This window comes from Cavia porcellus, unplaced genomic scaffold (assembly GCF_034190915.1).
Source record: "Cavia porcellus strain 051 isolate PalLab524CR breed Dunkin Hartley unplaced genomic scaffold, mCavPor4.1 scaffold_5, whole genome shotgun sequence".
Lineage (NCBI taxonomy): Eukaryota > Metazoa > Chordata > Mammalia > Rodentia > Caviidae > Cavia > Cavia porcellus.
In genome coordinates this window covers 41,169,532-41,174,793 of record NW_026947488.1, presented here as the reverse complement: position 1 = coordinate 41,174,793, position 5,262 = coordinate 41,169,532, and the positions used below count along the sequence as shown (strand labels likewise).

General features: G+C 37.5%; 1 long non-coding RNA gene across 1 annotated transcript; it reads right to left on the bottom strand.

Annotated features, from left to right (window-relative positions):
- Nucleotides 1–288: 288 nt before the first annotated feature.
- On the bottom strand, nucleotides 289–2,235 carry LOC134475882 (uncharacterized). The gene is made up of 3 exons (XR_010047210.1): nucleotides 1,945–2,235; nucleotides 1,048–1,144; nucleotides 289–848 (listed from the first exon to the last, which is right to left on the bottom strand). It is a non-coding gene; the product is annotated as an uncharacterized LOC134475882 (long non-coding RNA).
- Between the last annotated feature and the right edge of the window lie 3,027 nt (nucleotides 2,236–5,262).

Here is a 5,262-nt window from a genome sequence, read left to right as displayed (position 1 = left end):
AAAAGGAAAAAGACAAAAAAAAAAAAAAAGAAAGAAACAGTTGTCCAAATTACAAAATTAAAGCATACAAAGTAGATATTCATACAGTGAGAGTGCAGACATTTCTGTTCAATGATCCAACAAAAACTCAGTAATATGGTTTTCTATCCTACACACTTAAATATACCTGTAGTTATATCCTTTAGACGACTTTCTTTTCTTCTCTTTTTTATAATAACAACTACACTTTTTGGGTTTTAGTACTCCCACAGTTCTACTAATTTTTCTATCGTCTATTTTGCTATGCTGAACCTCATTAGAATATAAACATGCTAAGAAGATAGATTTGAAATAGTATTTGATTCACCATTCAGGTATTCAGAATAGTGTATGGCTCCTATCATGTGTGTAATAATTACTTGTGGAAATGACAGCATAAAGAATTAGCTCAGATACTGTAAGGACTGTTCTGCAGTCATCAAAGAGGATCATGATGAAGCTAGTAGAAAGATAATCGAATGCCTGTCATAATTCAGCACGTTGTCATGACTTCACTAGCAGGTCCCAGCAGGCAGCTTTTAACTACCTTCCATGACAGCCACCCAAGGCTGTGTGGCTAAATCCTCTGTGATCGCTAAGGAAGCACCCTGACCCTCAGGAGAGGAAGACCCACCACTTAAAATTCATTATGCAGTTAAGAGGCAAAATGAATAATTTATATGCTAACCATGTTCTTCTCCACAGTAGTGCCAATATGCTTTCCATATTCCATCTCTCCTGTTTCCTCAAGTGTGTCTGGGATGGTAATTTCATGCCACACAGAATATGAATCTAACAGGTGAATTTCCACCCAGGCTACAGTTCGCTTCCTATTGAGATGGAGGAAAACATAAGCAAAACTACAGTAAAACTTCCTTTTTGAGGCTGCGGAACACCAACAGAAATGCAAGAGAGTCAGGGAAAATTTATTTAGACGATGACAAAATAAATGAACATGTATAACTCATTTTCTTAAAAGTTGACTAATGTTCAATACTGTATATGAACTGTAATGTATTCAGTCCTTACCTTGTTGATACATTTCCCAGCTTAATTTCCATTTTCTTCCTTTGCAAGGTTCCAATAAACACTACCCTTATGCTTTTATTTCTGCAGGTGAAATTCCCTGAGGTAGGATTATAGCACAAAGATGTCAACATTTTTAATTTTAAACAATATTTCTAGGTAACTTTCCAAATATGTTACCAATTTACTCTCCAACTAGAAATATCTGAAAATGGCCCCTCCCTGTGCTACTCTACATAAAATTACAATTTCAATCACATTGGGTTGCCAATTTGATAACATAAAAATGATAATTCATTTTGTAATGTAATTTTTATGCATTCACACACACGGGGCTACAGGACCAATAGCCTTCTGCTTGTTATAACTATTGTAGTTATGTTAACAATCTGTGTGAATTAAATTTTCACTATGCTAATGGTACATTCACTATATTACCTTTTGTTGTTTATATAATCAAACATCTCTGTTGTATGACGGCTCCTAAGATTCCTGTCTTGCTTAAGAATGTTCTATGATCTCAACGTTATAAAAATCACCCCTTTAATTTGTTCCCAGACTTTTGTTTAGTTCCTTAATCCATATAGAACATATATTTGGTTATAAGAGTGTATGAGGGGCTCCAGATTTTCTTACATATAGATCACAATTATTTCAGCATAATGTAGTCCATCAAATATTTCAAATTACAGTGTAATATATGTAAAATCTATACATCTATCTATGTGTGTGTGTGTGTGTGTATACACACACACACACACACACACACACACACACACACACATTTAATTTCTATTTTCTTGCTTGCTCTGACAAAAAGATTCCCTGGGAGCCACATGGGTCACCTGAAATAAAATGCAATTTGCTGACAGCAGCAAAACAGATAGTCCACATACTTACTTAAAATTCCATCAAGAATGAAAGTTCTTGGATTTGATAGTAATCCAGGCTTCTTGATCAGATATATGTTGGCTCTTTACTATGCACAGGAAGGCTCTCAAAATACTTTTGATAGATTTCTTCTTTTACTCCTTATATTAACCCAGAAGGACAAGTATTTTTGTCTCCATTTCCTGTATGACAAGCTGAAAATTACAGTTTAGTTTGCCGTGTTTACAAAGATTGTAAATGTTGGGGCTGAGATTTCTAGCTTCCCCAGACTCACTATTCTCAACAGCTACATTCTACATAGGAGCCCCTCTCATTTTGTACCTAAATACTTCTACTTATCACAACCCCAAAGGTTCATGGTGAATATTTGTTCAACTAGATTGAACTAGAAAAAAAAGAGAAGACTTTCTCATACTACAAAGTTTTATAACATTAGGAAATAATGACTTGAAATGAGTTTGCTTCTTAGAAACTCAGAGTAATTTCAAAACAGGGCAATTTCAGTAGCTACAAAAGAACAGCTCTAATGAGTCTGCTCAAGAATCTTCTCACCAGGAAATGATTGAAGACAAGGAGATAACCTCTCATTAATTCCTTATTAACTATTTTAATCAAGATTACATCACTGTCTCACTATGAGCGTGGACAATTGCCAGCAGGCTTCAGTGCTGGGATTTATTGAGCTGAGAGGGTGGCAAGGTCTGACAGCCAGTGGGTCGCTCTTTGCCCCCGGGAGTCACATTTGGCGAGGACACGACTCCCTCATTTCTCAAAGTGGCGGTCTTTGCTTCTGGTTTATTGCCACACATCACTCAAAAGCCCAGCGCAAATGGTTTCTTTCAGTGAGTTTGCAAGTGCTTTCCACTGCAGCGGGAAGCAGTAAAGCCCTTTGCGTTGAGGGCAGACTGTGAACAGATCCAAGCAGTGAGCCAGTCACCTCCCACAATGGGAAGGAGCTTCACAGAATGTGACATGTGGACTCTCTACACTAGCGGGGTCCGGAAGGATTCTTCCTTTCAGGTGCTTCTGGGAGAACAACAGGCCCACCCCTGAGCTTCGGGAAACTGGTTGTGAGTCTTTGGGGCATCCATCCTGCCCAGGTGAAAATCATCTCACCCGGATGCTTGAGGGTCTTCTGTGTGAACACTCCTTCCCTTCTGCTTGATAATGGCTCTATCCCCAACATTTAGTTTATGCAATGTACACAGGAACAAGTACCCCACTTCAGGTTAGGCCTGAGTGGCCAGTGGCCATAAGACTGGTTCAAGGGTTAACTCATGTGACTCAATCAGAGCTAAAGAGACCTGCGAGACTTAGAAGATGGCAGAAGGAATGGATCACACTGGCAGGGGTCACAAATCACATCCTGGGGAGCAGCTGCCTGGCTTCCAGTCACGGCACATCTGCCTACTAGTTATGTGGCTATGGAGCATGATTTCACCTTCTTTATCTCAGATCCATTATTCCCAGCATAGGAGTAATCCAGGTACACTTTTCACAAGGAGGATATAAAGATGAAGCAAGTACACATGAATCAGTTATATGTTAAGCAGTAAATTAAAAGTTAATTCAAACACTAGTTATTATTCTCTCATCCTTGAGATGTCTAGAAAAGAACGATCTCATCTTTTTCCATGAGATTTTACGTCCAGAAAAATATAAAATCCGGAATTGCCATAGTCATCTTGGGCCTCTGAGGGTAGCAAGGGTCTGAAAATAAAACAAAAGTGGAAGACAGAGAAACAGAGAAACAGGAAATTAAAAACTGATCCTGGTGATGTTAGCTAAAGAGCACAGCAAGCCTCCCCTAAGGAAAGCTCTTTCCATGTATATATGGAATATATATATATATATATATATATATATATATATATATAATTTTAGAACAATTTTAGGTTCACATCAAAATTGAGCAAAAGCTTTAGAAACATATTATAAACACCTCCACCTCCTGACACATGTTCAGTCTTTGTATTATCAAAATCCCTCACTCAGCAGGATTCTACACTTGCTACAACTAATAAACTTACATTGACTCACAATATCACTAAAAGTCTATATGAAGTTTACTTTCAAATTCATTCTTGATTAATGAATTGTATTGGTATGCAAAAATTATAATGTTATGTATCCATCATTGCAGTGCCACAGCTGTCACCTGACCGTTCAACTCTCCTTCCCCCCAAATCTCCAATAAGTTCTCATCATTCTTTTGCTGCCTTCATAGCTTTGCTTTTCCAGAATATTATAAAGTTGAAATTGTACAGAATTTGGCCTGCTCAAATTCACCTGTTTTGCTTATTGATTTGCATTAAAGTTCCTTCCATGTTTTCTCATAGCTTGTAGCGCATTTCTATTTTGCTCTGAATAGCATTGCGTCCTCCAAATATACAGTTTATCCATTTACCCACTGAAGGACAATTTAACTGTTTCCAAGTTTAGACAAATGTCAGTAAAACTGATAAATGTGGATTTTTGTGTGGGCATATGTTTTCAACTCATTTAGACAATTACCAAGAGGCACAGTTGCTGGGTTGTATGGTAAGAGCAAGTGTAATTTAGTTTAAAAAAAAAAAACTGTCAAACTGTCTCACCAAATGGCTGCACCAGTTTTGGATTGCTGCTAGCAATGACTGAGCACTTCTATTCCTCTACATCTTCACAAGTACTTTTGGGGGTCAGTATTCTCGATTTTGGCAATTGTAGTGGGATCTGATTGTTCTTATTTGTGTTTTTTTCTGATGTCATATGACGTGGAACATCTTTTCTTAATTCTTATTTTCCATCTACACATTTTCTTTGTTGGGTATGCTTTCTTTTTTTAAGTCAATTTGGTTTAGATTTTCTGCAGTTTCCTCTCTAATAATCAGTCTTCACTGCTTCTGAGCTATAAAGATTTCCAACCCAGTTATGTGGTTTGCACATTGCATTACACCAAAGTCCAGCAAGAAAATGCCAGATCTTCTCTTCCATGTTCATATCCCTTAATTGTAAGCAACTCGAACTAATACCAGTGAAATGCATGCTTTTGAATCCAGCACAGTGTTGTTCATGAGTCTGTTTCCTGAGTTCAGAAGAATATCTGGCAGCATCTCAAGCTTCCCTGTGTACTACAAACATACACCAATAAAAATAAAAATTAAATACAAACCACCGAAAGGCATGGATTTGTAGGTAAGAAGACTATATACACTGATGAGCTAGAAAAAGAGCAAAGTACAAGGAACTGCAAATCTCTGGGTCACTAATAGGCCATACAAACATGCAACAGATACACAAATATTCATTTGTCCTCAGAGAATAGGGAGCAAAACAAGCAGCCAGGCC